Raw genomic sequence first — 21,920 nt, 5'->3', positions numbered from 1 at the left:
AAAGCAAAGTTAAAGCAGTGGTGGTACCACATGGAACAGCCCCAGGGTCCTGGTAGAAAACAAGTTGAACATGAGTCAATGACATGCGTTGGAGTGATTAAGGCTAAATCACAAAGGGCTTTTTCAGTGGCACACAGAGAAAGGACAATAGGATGCTGTTGGCATGTTGCAACATGGAAAATTTCATCTGAACATCGGGAAAAGTAATTTTTACCTTGAGGTTGATGAAGTATACTGCAGCTTCCCAAAAAGGTGGTGATATCTCAACCTTTGGAGCAGATTTGGCTGGACAAGACTCGCAGGAATCCAGTATAACTACAAAAACAACCTTGCTTTGAGTAGGAGGTTGAATTAGATGACCTCTTGAATTTTCTTTCTGCTCCATATTTTTCATAATTATATAACATCAGATTTGAACTCTGACTCCTAAAAAAGTACAGATAAAGTAACAGTGTATGTAAAAACAATGTGATGATGGGCAGCAAAGATAATTAAGATAATTACCATATTCACAGTCCTACTTGGCAAAACACAAAACTGTTTGCTGCAAATTGTCGAACCCAATGTACCTAAGAATAAGTCACTTTGAAAATCTATCACATATTTCTATCAGAGACATCTTCTCTCTTTCTCCCTCAGTATGTAGCAAAATTCAATCCAGTTGCTTTTGACAGCAACCTTTAAGGTGGTGATACTTTGGAGGAATTATCTTTGAAATAATAATTTTGTTCTCCACATATCTTGGCTTCAAGCATTTGTCATCATTTACTAAAGGAGCTGAAGTGTTACCAAAGGATGGGGACCACAAGAGGATGAATGAATGTTAAATTTGCTCTGGGTCTGTTCTTATTCCATTGTATACAGAACTGTAGATCTTTTTTGGTCTCCATAGCTATATTCAACATTTATCCATTAATATAGGAACAACTCAATTAGTGGCTCTGTAGGGATCAGAGCATAACCCTACTATCCACAATTTAATAGCTACCATACATCATCAAGATATAATTCCCAGGCCGAGTAGGATGTAAATGGCAGTAACCCACAGATTCATTTTTAAAAAAACTTTAAATCTTTGTGGCTTAATACTCTTCCCCAGGCCCACTTACATTGTGCATCCTGCAATTTTTCCTTTAATTCACACCTGGCATCCTGCAGATTAATATTGCCGACTGTTCTGTGGTTGTATTATTTGATTTCTTGATACATCATTAACATGAAAGGGAATTATTTGCCAACTAGAAGTTGTTTGCATTATCAGAGCCTCATTATCCCCGAAAAGTAATGGTTTGAGACTTAGAATACTCTGTGCTTTGTGCTCTCAGTGGTCTTCAACAGCATTACTTGCTCTTTTTTATGCCTATTGCAGAGAAGGATGCTGGCAGCTCACTGACATTCAAGATCAAATAAAGTTCTTATTTAATTCCTTCAACCTCAATCTGGAATACAGAAATTACTATTTTTTTCCCCCTCATTCCTAAGTACTGTTGGAATATGCTCCATTATGTACTGTAAATAGAGGAATTTCTATACTCATTCATTAGCCCAGACTAGCAGCTGCAACCCTGGTTATCCTGATAAAGGCTTTACGTGAAATATAACAATCGGCTCATATGCAACTGAGGGATAGGGGAGTGAAAGACTCACCCCATACATCCTAACTAAGGTCTATTCAATGCATCAGGTACAGATCCGGGCTGAACAAGAAGGAGGAACGACAGTTAAACTCTGAACTTTTGTTTGAGCTTCTTGCTCACCTTGCAACTGATGATTTAAACACCAGTGGTTTAGAGACCTAAAATTCATGAAGGGAGATGTCAAAGCATTAATAGGCAAGTGCAGATGTATTGCATACATCTCTATCAGACCCTAAAACCTGCTTTTGACAAAAGATTTTTCAAACGGGAGGGGAAGCTTGCTAAGCAAACAGGAGAGATGCCGACAGACTTTAAATCTTGATTTTAAATGTCACAGTCTTCAGTATATCCTGGGTCCACAACTCTTCAATGTTTCCATTAATGACAGGAATGAGAGAACTGAGAGTACACTTATTAAATTTGCAGATGATATGAAGCTGTGAAGGACCGAAAGTACATTGGAACGTGATTTGGAATTCAAAGTAACCTTGCAAAATGATCTGAAATAGCAAAGATTAGTTTAAGAAGAATGACAGAGTTCTGGATTTACTAGATATATCTAACTGCACAAGGTAAGACGGAAACAAATGGCAAGGAAGGAATTAAATAGAAAAGTGTTCTGAAGACAATAATTAGCAAGCACTAAACATGAGTCGATGAGCTCACACTCAGGCAACAAAAAAGAAAACAACCCTCTCAGACTATGTACAGAGCAATATTGCATGTGGGACACAAGAAATACTTGTGCTGTTCTATTGCTCTTGCCACTCAATGCTGCTGAAGAGCTTAGCTCAAATTCTGCAGTCAGTCTGGGTCTCTGAATTAGAAGAAAAAAAAAAACAAAACTGGAGCGTCCCCTTCTCCTGGTTACCGTAGGAATCAGGAAATGTTCAAAGACCATGACATATGAAGTGTGACACATGGGGAGTGAACAAACTGAATAAGAAAAAATAATATTGAAGATATGACAGAAGTTTTAAAAAGTCAAAAGGTTGCTGTAAAAGCAGAGACATAACTTCTCATGTACACTCTGGACAGGGTAACAAGTATCAGGGAAGGTAGGTACTATCTTTTCTCTAAGAGAATCCCAGGATAGTACAGGACATATACTAAGCATAGACATTTACCAGAAGAAGCTAAAAAAATCTCCATTGTTGGAGGCTTTCAATAATAAAAAATAACTGCCTAGAATGGCTTAAATGTGGCTGAACCATGTTATTATCCAAGTCCAGAACTGAGCTTTCATTGTGAGGTTTGGAAATGGATACGGATTCTGATTTCTCCATCAAATTCCTTTGGCTAGACCTCAATAATAAGAGTGATTTTTGTTCTTTTCTTCCCATATAGTTTTGCTTTTAATTTTTAATTTATGCTTCTGCACTGTTAAGATTGGCTTGGACTAGAACCATAAGTATTAATAAAGCCCAGGAAAAGCAGATTTCTTGGTATTTGCAGGTGACTTTCATGTAATATTCAACTTGACCAGAGTGGGAGGTGTTGGAAAGTTTAATAATAAGCCCATCTTTCATTTTTCAATTGATTTTTTTTTTCCTCGTCTCAGTAGATTTTAATAAGCCCTAGATAAACATGTGATTGAACTGTTCAGGTCCAATTTATGAAGCTTACTCATTCTCAGTGATCAAGGTAATAGGGTTTTTTTTATTTCTGTTTTATATAGACTGTGCTTACAATTCCTTAGCCATCAGTGATCAAGGTAATAGGGTTTTTTTAATTTCTGTTTTATTTAGACTGTGCTTACAATTCCTTAGCCATGCCCTAAGCACATTAGAAGGGTAATGGGAAGTTTATATAAATACAATTATTAGTAGTATTATTAGTAAAAAGCTCTTTTTACCACAGGGTTTTAAAAATCTTCTGCTAATAACCATAACCACATCAAGCACAGTTCATTTTCTGGCAAATAGTATCCTGAAGGTAGAAAACGAAAAAGGCAGAGATCTCCCAAATTCAGGAAGGCTGCCAGTTAAGACCCACTTGAAAACAAAAGGCAGCATCATGAAAGCCACCTGGTCTCTCCAGACTAGGTGAGCTGCTTCAAATCCCACCAATTAGAGAATCACAGCATCATGGAATGTTTATGATACAATGTTATTGAATTTTCAAAATCTTTGCAAGAATATAAAATTCTATATTATAAGTATGGATGCAAAACTGGGCAAGTTTTTCATACAATACTAGCCAGCTGCATACCTTACTGCCTTGCCTCCAATTCTTTAAGTCAGAATACCGTGTGGAACCTTCTTTTAGTACTTAATTCTCTATTCCCTGTTGGAGCAAGTACCCATATGTCCATTTATCTCATTTTTAAGACTCTGAATTCTACCTTAACATCCATTGCTCTGCCTTTTCCACCTGGTTTGATTAGTTATGTAAGTTTCCCACTAAAAGGGTCACACAATTAGTCCTCCTGATAGGCACAAAGTAAACTGCAAATTCTGCAATACTAAATCTGCTAGATATTAACACTTCATGGGATGTAACAATATTTCTATCTTTTTTTCTTACTTAAATTTGAGTTATAACACATTCTCCGGAAAACAATGCGCAGCCAGTTTAAAATCAGGTCCATTCGAATTGCTGTAAGCCAAGATTTTTGTAGGCAGAAATCCCTCTCTGAATTCACAGCTTTATCCACAGTTTTCATTCTTAGTGTCCTTTAATTATGTCTAAGACTTCTCTCTACAGGAAAGGTCTGTGACTTGGTATGTTGCTGTTAAATGTGCAATGAATACTGAATGCTTGGAAATCGTGTTTTGTAAATACTTAATAATAATTATATGCTACCAACACTGCCACCAAATGGGTTCCAAAATATACCCTAAAGGTGTTGCTGTGAATGATGTGAGTTATCACAGTACACCTAAAGCATGGTATGCAAACTGAGGCTTGAAAAATCATGGAACAAGTGCAGACATACCCTGCAAGGCAAAAGAAAACAGTGGAAATGGAAAGCATAGGAAGTCAGGCATGAAATCTTAGCCTCATTGAAGAAAATTGCAAAACTACAATTAATTTCAGGGGGGACCAGGCTTATACTCCAAGCACAGATGGAAAAAAGAATGCTTTCCTGTTCCCTAAAGCTATTTATGTAGGTGATGCCATTTGTGCACAGTGCCAACTAATTTTTCCTTATTAAAACTAATGATCCATAATTGCTTTTGGAGTGGCAGACCATAATATGGATGTAGTGAGCAAATCTGAAAACAACTGGTTCAGCTTTGTGTCCAAATTTCTCAGATAATACTTACCTGGACTTTATAAGGCTAGAAATACTGCAAGCCATTAAGAGTTGATTATTTTATATTTTTTTTTAGTTGTGTATGTTTGGATAGTTTATTGAATACCTCAAGGAGTTACTTCTGACTGCGTCTATGCAGCAAGATTAGAGAGCTCTTCCAGTCTCCAGGAGCCAGGTATGTTCCATCAAAGTGTTCTAATTCCCTGTTGAAGTGACACCCCTGCCCACGGTGGGCTCCATCTGTTGCATGATGGAGACCAGGCACGTGGGTCAGGAAAGAGCTATTGCACCTCCTGGCCAGCTCCCAGTCTGGATTATCAAGACACATAATAAAGCCGAAATAGGACCACTCAGCCTGAAATTACACAGAATACGATGAGAGATTTCCTGCTATTTGTTTGAGATTTTCCTCGAGCCAGATATGCCAGAATTTTTCTAGCATGTCTCAGAGCTATATCAAAAGGAGGTGAAGAATATAAAAAGCAAATTACATCCAAAATACGAATACTTGCTTTTCCCCCAAAATCGTAATGTATTTTGAGGCCAGTGGTCCTATTTCCAACAGAGAAGTTACTGTCTGGTTCAGTTTTTGCCATTACTATCTTATTTGGCATATCAACTGGAAAATCATCCTTTGAGTTAACAAAAAATAATAATAATGCAACACTAATAATAATTATAGTAATAATGGTAGCAGTCCTAATCTTCCAATCTGTTTAAATTAGCTTGACTAGGGCTTATGGACAACTTAGGGAGGTAAAATATGCATCTTTTATCTTCTTTAATTATAGTACTTTCATACATGCAATACATATTTAGTGTTGTGATTATTTAATCAAGATGCACAAATATAATTTTCCTACGAGAAAAGACCCGCAGAGCACCAAACTGTTTTCTGAGTACCTTTGTTCTCAGTTTCACAATTGTTCTGAATTCAGAACACAGAAAACAAGCGTTTGTTACATTTTAAGAGATAATTGCTACCAAATAATTTATGGCTGCAAAATGCTACACATAGCAGAGAGACTACAGCTACTTATAACCTAGTAAATTAAAATTAAACCTTCTGTGTGCTGAGTATCTTGCATAAGATTAATTGGATAATATCAGGCTGCTCACATTATAAAGATCAAATGCAAGGAGAAAAGACATAAACATTGCGTATGTATCAATGTAACGTCAACTCAGCAGTTGCTGATTATTTATTGGGCATGTAAACAGATGCGCCTAATCCTGTTGTGAGAGCTGTTCAGGAAGACAGAGAAAAAAGAAAATTCCCACTCTGCATAGCTGAGAAGAAGATAAAAGCTATATCCTATAAAATGCTGATTAGCCTTGACTCCATTTGACTTCAATGACTACTCAGCACCAGGCAGGCAAGAACGTGGACACAAAAAAATTATACTGCCAATTTCCCCACCCTTTTTCTATAAAATGTGTTGTACTACCACAACTCAGAACATGAAGTGGCATCAATTTCTTTAATTAAAAAGGGGGAAAAAAAGGCTTCCTTTTATCTCAGGGCCACATTCTTATTGCAGGCTTGCTTGTAAGTTCTGCTTTCTACCATAGTCAAAAAGGTTAATCATCAGCAATTTGGCAAAATTTATATATTTGTAGATGGTCAGTGTGAATTTGTTGTTGATAACATTTTCTTGTTATCAAGCCATTTAGAATTTTATGTCACCATAAATCTGAACCCGCTTGGGTCCTCCAGCAGTCTCCTTTCAAAAGGAGTAAAGTCAGTTATTGAAAATAAAAAAGATAGGAACTACCAAATTCAACAGCTACATTCTGCTGTCAAGTACACTCTTGTATAGTATTGTCCTGAAAGGTAATATTAATATAATTATACCTAAAGGTAGTCTGTAGAAGATGTAACCCAAACTTTTAAAGTCCAATTTAAGGCACTCAAAAAAGTTTTGACTTCAGTAGTGACCGCTTTAGCCTTGCCTAAGCACCTACAACAGCAGACCTTGCAGTAAGCCTGCCAGAGTGCAAGCCTGTGGTATCTTCACTAGCATCCCACCTTTGTGCATTGACTTTGAGGAAATGACTTTAAACATTATGGATGTCCTAAGTAGTCTCATTAAGACAAAGGACTATTCCCATTGGCAAGATTTTTCCTATAACTACACACCACCATAAACTTGGAGTAAATTCTTCCAATAACGATTTAGTGGATCTATCCTAGTTTATCTTAAGTTGAAATGTGCCTCTTGGTCTTTGGTGTCAGGGTTCAACTGAATTAGAAAAGACTAAGGAGTGTAATGTTCCATTAGCGATATGTGAAAAATTAATAAGTGCAACGTGATTAATAAATGCAAGCCTCTGGTAATTATTATTCCACAACAGCAACATTCACATCACCTAAAATGTCAGCATGCAAAATACATTCGAGGGATACTTTGTTCAGCTAGGAATAACAGCATTTAAGGAATGATATGCTTTTAAGAAACAAAAAGTAGCATTTTCTGAAAAAATAATGGGGAAAAAATAGCATTAAAACCTTTTACAAGGTACAAAAATGAAAATGTGGTTTGTTTCTAACAGATGAGAACCTGTTATATCAATATGACTGATTTAATTAAAAATTAAAAAAGACATTTTAGCCATTAGTTATTATTTTATTTTAAGGAGTAATTTTTTTCCATTTTGACAAGAGTGAGTATTTTCTGTTGAGATAGGTTATGTCTTCATAAACAACACAAATTCTTAGATTTCTTACAGCTGTGGTCAGCCTACAATTTTAACATGATAACTGAATAGCCTTGTGTAACAATCACCAAATGATACATTGCTACGTAACCACTCATTTATGAACAGGCTTCTTTTAATTAACACATTAACAATCCAGTACATGCTCTGTAAAATTCTGTAATTACTTGGCACAATTTCCTTCCTTTTCCTGCAAGTTTTACAAGACAGTTATTTTCATCTTGTTCAGAAGTTCTGTGTTGCCTCACTGGAAATGCTCTTCAAAGCCCTTATCTTAGAGTAAGTAAGAGGAACTAACTAAGGACAGGTATGACTGAAATATTGATCATTAATCCTCCCTGGTTGACTCCAGTACATGGAAATTTTGATATATATATGGCATTAGTTATTATTTATTTGCATTATATGCAATCAAGCATTTGAAATATTTAATCTTGGAAGAAAAAAAAAAAAAAGAGAAGTTGAATTATATATTATATATAGTGTTCTTTATAAGAAATTAGTCCTAGCAATGTATTTATGGTACTCCTGGAAACTCTGCCTATTGCTTGAGCAAGCATATAATTTTTCTCTGCCTGGTAACTCAAGGTTTCATTGGACTTCTTAAAGTGTTGTTTGAATGACACAAATTTTAATTTGAGGTAAGTATATTCTGCTTCCAAAGAGTTTCATCCTTAGCACCGTGTCGATTTAAACTGAGAAAGAATGCTGTGCTAATGACTAAATATGCCAAGTTTAACGCTAAAAGTAAATATTAGGTCCTAATGTCTCTGTTTAAACAAAGTGGGCAAAAGGGGATCTTCACATCAGCTCTCCTTCGGTTATATGGCATAGTTAAAGTGCTCGAAGGAATAGGAGCTCAGAGAAAGACTTTCCAATGAACTGTTGATCTAAAAGATTTCTGAACAGTAAATGACCCGAGCATGACTCCTCAGCAGCTCAGGACCAACCGAAGGCTTCATGGCATTGCAGTTTAGACCAACCACTTCTCACGTCTGTTAGTACCACAGCCCCACTTTCCCCTCTCCCTGAGGAGGGATTCTTGAACCATCCTATTCGGAGGAAGATGGGTTCAAGCTTTTGGTCAAGGAAATGTCAGAGGCATGTGCCCAGAGCTTGAGGGAAGAATCAGGCTCAGCTGGGTTTAGATTACCATGAACTGAATCCTAAAAAATGTTGGAGGACAGGGGATACATGTTGACAAAGCAGATCACCTCTGGAAAAGACACGAATTCTCCTAACTCACAGTAATTATTATTGTAGTAATAATGGTCAAAAAATATCAGGAAAAGAGCAAGAGACAGCTGATCCTAGATATAATGGAAACTCAGCCCTTCGCTCTCAAAGATTCTGGCCAAAATGTCTTTTTTTTCTTTTTATCAGCAGCTGTTCCACACACACCTCCAGGCTTTTTAGCTTTTCCTTCCCCGCCCCAACCCCTGTTACTACTGTTCATCTCATTTGTCCTTGAATGTCTTGGTGCTATCCAGGAAATTAGAACACTTCTTAAAGACTGGTTTTCTGCAGAGCTCCATGTGCAATTCTGCATGTGCTAGAAACCTGCATAAAGGATTAGAAGACACCAAAACCCACCGGGTTATTTCCCAAAGTCAGCCTAGACAGTGTAGGTTTTTCAGTGGAACGTATGGATTGATGTTGATGACACCCCATCTACAATCCCTTAGAACTTGAAGGAGGCAAAAGCTGTAGCATTGTGAAATTAAACAAACCTGAATTAAACTGAAATCTATTTCACAGTAATCACTGCTCTTAGGTCTAACGGGAATGTGTTTTTCTTTAAATCCTATTTTACCAGGGAGTGTGAAAAGAAGCTAAATCTCCATTCTGATTGCTTTACTCATTCAACATTTCATTCATTAATTTTAATTACTGCCTTTTTAAGTAGTTTATGATGTTCTGGCCATAAGCCAGGTTCCTTTGCTCAGTCAGCAGGTTGCCAATATGACACTGGTTTCTTTTCCCTATGGCACAATACAGAGAAGCTGCTATTTGGTTAATCTACCAATTCCTTTTTAACAGTCATACTTTTATGACTGGAATTTACAAGCCATTCAGAACCTTTCATTTCCATTTTTTATTAGCTATGTCCAACCCACCCTGCAATCCTGTGGCCCGCCTTCAGAGGCAGAAGATAGGAGGGTGTAGGAAGCTTGGGGTGATACTGTGTCTCGGTGCCCAATGAGATCAGGCAGTTGCTGTGCCCATAGATAAATCTAAATGCTTTGGATCACCAATGAATTTCTCAAGGGAGACAGCACATTTATCAACTGAACCACAAGCCTTTAATAGAGTTAAGTTTCTATGTTTATTTTGCTGAGGTATCTAATGCAACTCCATGCCTATAGCAGCAGCTAACCCAAAATTCAGATTTTTAACAGTAAGAGAAATCAGTTAAATCTAGTGGATGGGGTGGGAGCTTCTGTCATCATTCTGTTATTAAAAAATATATATACACCAAAAACTCCTATCTCACAGAACTTTTAGGAAGCTGCTTTCAATTAAACCTGATTAGCTGTAAGTCTTACTTTTGTATTTCTGGTTCTCTGTAGGGTACATTCTGTAAATAAATACCAACTCAATGGAAGCATGAAAGAGTGAAAGTAATTTCACCTGGAAAAAACAAGTGTGTTCCCTAATAGAGGCAGAAACCTAAAAGGCAGATGAAAAGATGAAAACTTACTTCAAAATTACTAAAAGTAGAAAGAGCACAACAATTAAAAGACTGTATTATGGGAGTCTATTAAAAGTAATTCAACATCTAATTGTATCAACACAAAAGTAATTCAACATCTAATTTTTAATAACAACTACTGTAAATCAAATTTGAGTAAGATAATAACATCTAAGCCAGTTCTTGATACCGCAAATAAAGTGCTCAGATATTATCAGTTCTTGGTAAAAAGAGGCAATTAGATTAATTTTTTAACAACAAGGCTGGAGAACAAATGGAAAAGAGGATTTCTGAACTTCTACGTAAAGACACGTGAAAACTTAGGATGCATCATATTTGAGAGCTTTTCCTGTGCAAAAAATGGTGGTGGTCAATCTTTCAAGGGGTTCTGAGGGTACACTTAAGCAGTTAAAAAAACCTGGAAGAATAATCAGGTGTGGCTGATGCCTGAACTGAATGGAAACACAACTCAGTTTCTCTCAGGTGTTTTTTGGGGATTATGCTAGATAACTATGGACATCTGTAATGTGGATATCTTCATCCTAGTTCTTTTCAAGGATTTTCTTATAGTCAATAGGGAGTAAGAAGCACCTTAAGGATATATTTTTCTTATGAAAGGTAGAAGTAGGTCATTAAGAGGCAATTGCCTCTCTCTTCAAAAAAATTCTCTATAAAATTAATCAAAACAGCTAAAATCAGATTTAAACATCTACATTGTAAAACATAAAGGCTATTCACTCTTCTGAAGTGATATGCTTTTTAACCTAAGAAAATTTAAAATAAACTTTACTCTCCAGTGGTGATTCAAACTTCCAAAGGCTTGTTGCCGATAGCTACAGGGCAGTAATTCTGCCGCTGCCATCAGCTGCACGCTCCCATGTACTCCTGGACCTGGATTCAGTTTGCAAACGTGGTTAGCTGTCTCTCAACTGTAAACTCATGAGATTTCTCTATTTCTTATTTCTGTTCAGTTATTATGGGAATTGGGATGCTAAGGAAAACATCTCTTCAAATCTGTTTGCTGTCCTAACCACAAAACAGGTGGGTTCTTCTCAATGCAAATTAATCCTTGGAGGGAAGAGGGAGGAGGATGGAAAGGTGAGTCATGGCAATCAGATAGGTGGGTTTGGTTATATTTACAGATTTCTGATTTTATAGTCCATTTTGCTAGTCCAAATAAGAGTTAAAGCAACAAAAAGGTTGTTGAGAATTCGACATTACAATGTAGCTTCTAAGAAGCCGTAACACAGTAAAAGGCTGGAATGAACCCACTAGATCCGTAAGGCCTCTCATCTGTCTTGATCAGAGATGTCTCCTTTCTTCTCAGAGCAAGAACACAACCCATACAGGGTTTGGCTCTGCCATTTTAAGCCAGCAAAGTCTCCTTTTTTTGGCTGGGAGAATGACCAGCTAGAAAATTAAGGCCAGCTAGAAACCTGACAGAACAGCTGACGGGACAAACTTCACACAAGAGTCTGTCACCATAGGGATGGAAACTGTTGTGAAAATGAGAAGCTGTGAAAAGTTTATCCCAACTTTTCTAATTTTTGCTAAACACGAAGGTGTTGCAGTGCCTTAAAGTAAAAAGGACCTAACAAATGGACCTTCTAGAAGTCAAACTGGATGGAGAGTTTGGTAGGAACTGAGAAGATCTGCACAATCGATGTAATCTGAATTTAAGCTGAAAACGGTGTTTCAGTAATGGAGCTATATTTTGCACACACTTAGCGATTGTCAGTAATGTAAACATTCACTAACTTTGTATAAAGGTAAGTAATTATTACAAATAATACATGACAAACCTTTTAATGAATGCTTTCTACATTACAAGGATGATTATGTGAGCCAGGTAACGTGTGCAGCAGGTAGGCCAAAGAAAATTGATCAAGGGAAATATTAAGACAAAATATATTCAAAGAGATAAAAAAACCTGCCTTTATGAACATTATATTAACTACCTTACAAGTGCATCACAGCAAAGCTGTTACAGATTTTTTCCAGATCAACTTCCTGATTGCATAGGTAAACAGAACTTAAATTGACTACAGATATGATGGAGTAGAATTGAACTTATTTATATATGCTCTACAAAACCCAGGTGTCTAGCTGTCAGTCTTTTCACTATTAAACCTGTACATATTATCATTTTTTAAAGTAGTCTTCTCTATAGACAATTATTGTATATTCTCTTCTTAAATTATTTCATTGTGAATAAACAAACACCAAGCATGTGAGGTCATTTTTCATTTTGTCTTGCTAACGTGCAAGTTGCAAGTTCATTGTCCTTCTGATGTGTTCCAGGTATGGGGTTTCTAGCTGTATAGAAAAAATCAGTGTATACCTGATTATAAATTCTTGCAAGTGTGAGATTTTAATTTCCACAATTTTCTTCTGCTTGTGTTTTTATTAGCTATGGAAAGAAAGTAAGTATTTGATCTACAACAGTGCTGCTAAAAGAAGGTGTATATATTTTTATATATATAAACCCAAGGTCATGTAAAGGCCTGAGTTAATTTGTAATAATGAACTTAAATATTTTGCTTCCAGAATTTATCCTGACCTTTTCCCAATGGATTTATATGAGAGCAAATAATACCAATCATCATCCACTACATCTGTGTGACAAGATGTAGATAAAGCTACAGAAAATGAACAAGATAACTGATAAGTACATAGAGAGGCTTTGTACAAAACGTGTCAAATAATAAATTGGTTTTTTTTTTTTAGTGAAAAATGAAAGCAGATCTTGCCATTTCAAATGGAAAAGTGAACTTTCATTTAAACTACTAGATGGCATTATCTCAATGTACATATTCACAGAAAGATGGGGTGGTGGTGTAGATAGATACCTATACGCAACAATGTATTCATGTCAGTAGGTGTTAAAATCTCTACCAAATTTTAACTGTTTTAACAGCTGCAGTACATTGTACCTGAAGACTGTGCATTTATGAGCTAGCTTTTCAAATATCTCCTGTCTCAACACAGTTATTTTGTAGTACAAGTTTTGCCACTGTCTTTAAAAGAATGAATGGCCTCTGGAGTCATCCCCCCTCCAAGAACCCACCACTCAATACCGAACAGCGGCGGTTAGGGCTGCTGTTATTTCTGACTGTACTTCTGTATTTCCATCCCACTCTCTTATTTCTGTCCCACAAGAAACAAACTGGCTTTGTGGCTGCAGCAGAGAACCAGACCTGATCAAAACCAAGAGAGGTCTGAACATTTCCAAAGTGCACCATCTCGGGGGAAAAGCACTACGCAGACAAAATGCCAAGTTTATTCCCTGTCAGTCAAAACCAAAATTATTCTACATGAGTCATTTCAATTTGTCACAACATCTCTCAAACTCTGTTTTGCTTCTGCTGGCATCATGAATTCATGTTGGCTCCAGAGCAATGTCAAGTCAGCTCTTCACTGCTGCTGGGCCAGTAGTACATCACTGGGAGATCAGATGCACACCTTCACTGCTGCAAGGGCAGCGTGATCCTGCTCTGCATGTCCACCCGCATAAATTGCAGGATCTGATGACAGGCAGCCAAAACTAGAGACTTCAACCTACTTGTCTGTTTAACCCTCACATTATCATTTTTTTCCCCAAAGTTCTTATCATCTATCTCCAGGCAAATCTCCTCACTCTTGAAGCAGTTTTGGAGGGTTCGCTATGCCTGGTCATTATTATGAATTGATCAATCCACAGTCATGAACCATAGTTCAGAAAGGGGCAGAAATACAGACAGGAACTCCTCCTGCCCAGCTGCAAGGGGACCACAGCTTCCTTCAGGGGCACAGAGATGGGGAGCACACTGCCCAGGCGATCGTCACAGCTCTCCTCAGAGCCCACAGAAACCGTCCAACTATTTATAATCAACTCAAAAGTGCTAAGAGCTAGTGGAGGTCAGCGTTTCACAGAGAAGGGGACGTACCTTTGGGTTGGAAGGCTTGGTTGTAGGCTTAATGTGTCAGAGGACCCCAAGAGGATGCACGATAGAATACTGAAAATCCTCGATGGCAGGAAGCCCCTTACAGCGCCGTAACTCTAAGTACATATCAATGTTTCAAAACCCATGTTGGTCATTTTGATCAGTTAACATATATATTCTGTGGATTCACTGGAAGAAAGATACCCGTATGACCAGAACTGTCATTATCCCAAAGGACAGCTAACCTATTTTATATGAATTTAATATGTAGATGGTATTTCCTATAAATACATAGTTCAAAAATATAACAGATTAAAGCCTGCATATTTCATGCTCCAGGTAACACCAGCAAATATCATTACCCTGTATTACTAGGAAGAAATAGATGAACAGCCACCCTTGTCAGACAAAAAAGCAATCTTCAGTGTCTACCTGTGCAGCAAAATCTCGATACATCAGTACTATATGCCAGAACACAACGTATAACTTAATATAAAATACATTATATTTCTTTACAACTTGCAGAAGAACTTTTTTTTTGTTTTCCCTATACTTAATATAAAACACATATTTTGGAAATTTATTTTGCAGCATTTTAATTTTTTATCTTAAAAATTCTAGTACTTGGAAATGTTCTTATCCCAGATTTTCCATTCCGCACACAGCCTCATTGAGTGGGACCTATAGTTCCATGCAGGCTTTACATCAGCATGGAGACCTAACTACTAATAAATCCATTGTATATCCCTGCTCATTCTGTTGAAAATCTGACTGTAAACAGGTCACTGCCATCTGAAATTGATTTTTTTATATAGAGATGAATCATCAGACCACTTCTGTCAGTAATTATTGGTATGTGGATTGTTCACATACAAATCACCACAAGCCTCTAATCATCAAATTTTGTTCTGCCATCAGCAGTGCTCTGAACCACACTGACATATTTGTTCCTGGAGTTTAAAGGTGGAGTTACCTGAGGGTAGCTTTAAGCGTTAAAGGTCAGAAAATATAAGTTTCAAATGCAATGTTAATTTTATTTTTTCTTTAAAATTGCCTAGCAACAACTTAATATTTTTGCATCTTCAGAAATTCCTGCTGGTAAATGTATTCATTGAAATGGTCATGAGTATACTAAAAATCATATTTAATAATAATTATTAATAATATCACACCAGAGTTGTGAGAATGCATCTGAAAGAAAATTTAATACCACAAAGAAACTCAGAAGAGTTGCTGGATTATTGCCCAGCTCTAGCTGAGATGTACCTGGGACATGTCAGTTTTGAAGAGCCAGACACATCAAGCCGGTAACAGCAACAATTACATCATCCATCTCCTTTCAAGCATCAGGCTGCTTTAATATAGTAACCAACAGTTTTTATTCTAGGGTGAAATAGTCAACCTACGAGTTTTGCTGTAGATATACAGCTGCAATAGCAACTCCACATGAATTTTATTAAGTCTGGTATTTTTTCTGTCACTTTCTGGAGTTGTAGATTTATACCCATCTTTGTATTCAGGCCCATTTAAAAGTGAAATATCATTTAAAAACAAATACTAGAAAAAACACTTTATTCCTGAAATATGCAATTAATATATGAACCAGCATACTCTGGTCTGGCAAGGGTAGAAAAATTCCAAGAGTCTCTCAACAGCTAAAAATTAAATAAATGTTAAATAGTCTCTCCTTACTGTTTATGCCCCTGAGTGGGCTTGCTTTCCAAAAATGTTTAATACTTAAAACGTTATGAAAGTGAGGAGAAATGTTTTCCTGATTTATATCCTTTGCTATCAGTTTAATTAAAATGGTGCTTTTCTTTTTATATCATTATTCAAATATAAAGCCAGTTTGGGTGAAGTTTGTGGTTGCTAGCAGGACGTGTTGGTCTAAAATGTGTTTCTGTCCTTCAATGTGAACTGATTTGCTCATAAAACCCGAAAACAAAACAGAAAGGCAAATAATAGAGGAACTGCAAAATGAGATAATCTAATCCATGAATAAGGCATATGTTTTCTTTTCAGATAGATATTTAAAACCCATTATGTATTTTTTATCTTAACTTTTTAAGGTAGGACAGTATCTTTTGACATCTGTGATACATTGTAAGATTAAAACTTTGTTCACCAAATAATAATCATAACCAAAAAATATTCAATCGCAACCTAAAGAATGACTACTAATCTGGGTTAATTTGTTAAAATTTTGCACCTTACTCAAAGAAAAATTTCAAACCCCAACATGTTTACTTTCAAAATGTTCAGAACATGACGACTCAATTATATAACTATGAAATTGTATTTGAGACTTAATCTAGGTCAGTTTAACTTAAAAATGGGGGAATAAAGACAGAAAATTATTTGTGAACCTAAGCTTGAGGGCTTTTGAACATTGATGTTGTTAAGAAAAGAGAACTTTTTATTTCATATTATTCAATTCCCTCAGTGTTTTTATTAAGTCATTGATTTGCCTCTATCTAAATTTTTTTGGTCAGCTGAACTACTCCTAAACTGTAAACCCAAATTCTGACTCTGCTGCACAGAGTTTCACTGCAAACCTACCCAGTCACAACAGATACATTAGGGTGATGTTCTCTGCATTAAAAAAAAAAAAAAAAAAAAAAAAAAAAGTTAATTGGCTTATTGTACTGCTTTGGTGAAAGGAATTGTCCTCTTTGATCTGCAGCATAATGAGATTTATTTTGAACATCAAAGCAATCTACAAAAACTGAACAAGGAGATGAGCAGCTACATATTTTCATGTCCTCTGAGGAGCAAGGTAGGAATCAGCAATGCAAATGCCATAGGATGAAGGGACAGCCTGGGAAAAAAATGAATCCTTGAAGAAAGTAGCTGAACTTTGTATTCTGTCACATTGCACTGAAAGACCTTGAATCACATTTTTTTCTTCTAAGCTGCAATAAATCTGATGGAAATCTGTTGCCTGCCCTGGAGTTGCTCTGAATTCATGTTGGTGAACACTGGGTCAGAATCTAGTCCCTGATCTTAGGGTTTTTTTCTGGCTATATGCTAGACAGTTTCAAACAGCTACGACGGCATCTATGTAACTGACTCTTAATGCTCTTGCCATACCTATCCCAAAAGCACCCAGTATTAGGAAATAAACTTTTGAGTCTTTCACTGCCTTCAGCCACCCCCCACAGCTCTCTACACGTCATTGCCACTGGCTCTTTAAACCCCTCTGTACAAGGCTTCTACCCTGACATCCTTAAGGCAGAGCCATTTCAATCCAAGCGTTGGAAGAGGCTTATAGAAATAAATATAAAATTTATAAGAAATGCTGAACCAAATGATATTTCAGCAGCAGCGTTGTTTGACATTAGGGTTAAACAGGGCAAATTCATGGCATTTATTCCATCTGCCTGGAAAAGACACTCTAGGAAAGGAATAACTGAAAGACACAGCAATCCCTTCTTCCAACACTGGAGAGATTTATTTTCTTAGAACACAGAGGAAACAGGGCGATTGTTTTACATATCAAAATTTGGAGGGTTCAGGATATGTTTCAAATTTATACAGTTATGACACAGTCTTCAGTTTCAAACAAAATAGCGTAATACAGCACTATTTCAGCTAACAATTTCTAAAGGGAAGAATGCTTCTTTTAGATTCAGATGTTCAAATTAACACTACTTAAACTAATTCATGTGCCCTTAATTGAATCTTTTTTGCATGGCAAACAGAGAAAAGCATTATGTAGCACAGCAGAGCTGACAAATTTGCAGATAAGCTTGTCACAAGGGCATGATGTTCACATAGAAATATCCTGTGTTTTCTTCCTCTTAAGTATTACTTTTCAATGGATCCTCTTGTGATTTCTAAAAAGCATCAAGTACTCAATTCCCACAGATAGATAATGCTGAGTGTGCAGCACTTGTGCAAATCAGGCTATTCATATGGATCCCTAAAAATAAAATGCTGCATGGTGGAAATGCTTTGGCTTTGTTTTTTGGGAGGGGAAGCGATTTGATTTTTTAATCTCTCTAAAACACCATAGCAAAATGCCTTTGAGGTAGAAATGGATCAAAACCTTATGACAAAGGTCACTCAGAAAAGTTAATAAGTTAATAGAAGTGTGTCACTTTTGAATAATTCCCAGGGCGGAGGGTGGGGCTGGGGGGAGTAGGCGGCAGGAGGAATAAGATACCTGGCATGTTGTAAATATATCATACCAAGAATCATTTGAAAAAATCCATGTTAATGTTTTTAGAAAAAGAATTGTCTAACATCCATACTGATATGGCTCTTTTCCAGTTTATATTATAAATTTTTAAACATCAACATCAAAATTCATTACTTCTGCTCTACTGAAAGAAACCATTTGAATTATTTAATTTTTTAAACACTTTTCTTTCAAAGGAAATATCAGTGTTCCTCCCCTCCCCTTTTCCCTTCCCTTTCCTTTTCAGGAAGAAGAAAACAAATCAGGTCAGTACATTTCCATAGAAAGAGGAAATCTGGTTTCCTCCCAGGTCTGTTACGAATGACATAAATTTTAAAATCAAAATTAAATAACATGCAAACAATGTAGAAGGGCTACGAAACTTGTCCTTTTGACAGCATTTTGTAAAAATACATAAGCGGGGGTTCTTAAGAGGGCACAATCTGAGTGTGCTTGTTTATCTTCTCATACTTGATTTGTCATTAACTCTCATTAACATAGACACCTTGTCAAAATTTATTTACTAAGTTGAAAACATCTTGTATAATTAAACATGTTAAATCATTTATATAGTAAAAGTGACATTCAGCACTAAGAAAAGTGGAATGTAGGCAGCTTGCAAGACTAGCTTATCTTGAACAGATAAATATATATAAATATATAGGATTCATTTCAGTTCGGGAGCACTCTCTTTGAAAGCAATAGTAGTGTAACCCTATTTTTTTTCAAAGGTGGGGATTAAGAACAGCCATGAATTGTGTTTACCCTGGTGGAACTACTTATACAGACTCACCTAAATATCTTACTTAATCAAGAACTTAACACCAGCTCCAAAACTCAATGCAAGTCTTAACTGGAATTATAGATGGATATGCCAAAATTCATACATGGAATTAATCCTTATTTTTAAGATCATTTTAATTAATGTTATGCATTCATTAATTTAAGGATGGTTAGAGGTTAATCTAAAAACTGGTACTATAGGCCAGCCAACAGATGTTATACCCAGAATTAGTGGCTGGAATGACTGTTTTGAGCTGCCGTATGTTAACCTCTGGCTCTAGCAATCCCCCGCTCCCCCCACCCCCTCCATAACCCAGCAGTGTAATGCTTGATGTGATGGAGAAGCCATCATTGTATGTCTTGATAAAACCCCTACTTCTCTGCAGGTCCATAATGATACTATCCTAATTATCTTGACTAATATCTAATTAAACTTGACGGCTTAATGAGGCTGCCGTCTTTCAGACTGTTGCCTCTTATGTTTGAACTTCAAAAGGCATGTATCAATGAAAAAGTTAGGTGGAGGAAAACAAAGATTATTCCTTTATAGTTGATAGTTGAAATACACAGACTATTTGCTTTCTGTCCTGGCTCCTGCAGCTGAGTCATACGCGATGCCAGAGAATTACCTCAAAAAAATCCCTCCCTTGCAAATTTTCGCATCATAGCGACCATTAAAGGGAACAGAAACTTTGCCACGAAGAAATTAATATAATAAAAATTCATGAAAATCTTGTGTCTTGAGGAAGACACCTAAAATGAGAAGATGTTCTGACTCACTGAGACTGTCAAGGAATTTCTTAGAGAGAGTTACGATTTAGGCTGGTGTTACAGTGGGTAGCCATCATCTGTGAAGTCCAAAGATTCACACATGGATTTTTGATAGCTGCGAAAAGAAGAGTTGTTTGCATATATGATTTCTGAGCTAGATCCTGATAATCCTTCTGAAGACATTTCTAGCAACAACAGTTCTTGTTTTGTTTAAAGTACCCTCACCACTGTTCTTCTAAATGACAGTCTGTTTTCATGGCTGCAGCTGCTTGGGGATAGTTAGAAAAAATTAGAGTGACAAATTGATATATCTTCAGTAAGTATAATATCCTTTGCATAGAGGGACAATGTTATCTTTGCAACATAAGTTTTATGTGAAGACATGGAAACTCTGAGTTTACCCAAAAATATTCTGTAAGCTAGGCTTTGTGTTGAGTCTCAGAAAAGGAATCTACATCAATATATCAGCATTGAAATATTAATTAAAATGTCAAGGAAACAACTTATTCTTTAAAGGAAAGTGAAGTAAAGCAATGGTATAATCAGCTTCTGTTCATTGTTTGCAGGTGAAAGAGCAGGTAATACGACAGATTTCAGAAAAAAAACAACATCTGATTTTTTTTTGCAGTGGGAACTCTGTAGAAGACTGATCTATCATATTTTTAATAGGAACTGTATTTATTTAAAATATATTATTCATTTTAAATTAAGTGCCTATGCATAATAGTAGATTATGTTTACATTCTAAATCTCAGAGCAATATATTCCTGATCTAGCAGGGAAATTCACTTCCATGAAGGTTGCACACAGAAGAACAGTTTCTATTGGATTCACATGGTCCTGAATCAGGCCACCGGTTTGTACAGTATACTAATTTAATACCACCATCCCAGCCACGGCATGGGGAGCTAGTAAGAGTGGACTTCTAAGTATCAGCTTAGAGACAGAAAGGCAAAACAAAAATACATCCAAATGAAATACTGAAAGAATTTCGGTTAAAAAAAATAAGAGTAGATATAAATATATACATAAGCAAACACTCATTTTTCCTTCAAAAATTTGAATACTTTTCTCAGTTAAAATCGGTTTGCATGTGAAACATGAGAAATTTCAAACTGTGCCTGTGTTCACTATTAGAATTTTCACTCTATCAGGTATTTTACTCATTTGTTCATCCATTCATATATCCTCCCCTAATGTTTCTTCTAACAATCACCCGGAAAAATTAGCAACAGGATTTCACAGCTCTCCTGGGTCTGGGTGGGATGGAGTTAATTTGATGCATAGCTGCCTGTCTGGTGCTGCCTTGTGGATTTGTGACTAAAAGCGCTGACCACGCACCAGCATTTGGGCTCCTGCTGAGCAGCGCTTGCACAGCATCAAGGTTTCCTCTTATTCCCACTCCATCCAGTGAGAAGACTAGGGATGAGCAAGAAACTGGGAGAGGACACAACCTTGAGAGCTGACCCAGATCAGTCCAAGGGATATTCCATGCCATAGAACCTCACGCTCAGTAATAAAAACCAAGTGGAGGGGGGTTTAGGGGAGGTAGACCTTGCCTGCAGACTGGCTGGGTATCGGTCTACTTGTGGGAGGTGGTGAGTGATTGGCTTTGCATCACTTGGGTTTTCCATTTGGGGTTGGGGATTTTTCTCCTTTTTCCTTCAGTTATTGAACTGCCTTCACCTCAGCTCACAGATTTTCTCACTTTTGCTTTTCCTGTTCTCTCCCGCACTCTGCTGATATGAGGGAGGGGAGGTAAGTGAGCAGCTCTGCAGTGCTTAGCCACTGAGGTCAACCCAGCACAACAGGCAATATTTCTAAATACTCTTATAGATTTTTAGGATAGTTTAATCAACTTGCTTAACCTCCATGTAGAAGCAAAAGGAGAATGAAATCCTCATTCAGGGTCTGAGTCATTATCCACTAAATCCATGACAAAAATCCCACTGACTTC

This window comes from Falco naumanni, chromosome 7 (assembly GCF_017639655.2).
Source record: "Falco naumanni isolate bFalNau1 chromosome 7, bFalNau1.pat, whole genome shotgun sequence".
NCBI classification, from domain to species: Eukaryota; Metazoa; Chordata; class Aves; order Falconiformes; family Falconidae; genus Falco; species Falco naumanni.
The sequence above is the reverse complement of the archived record's forward strand: the minus strand, read 5'-3'. Positions refer to the sequence as shown.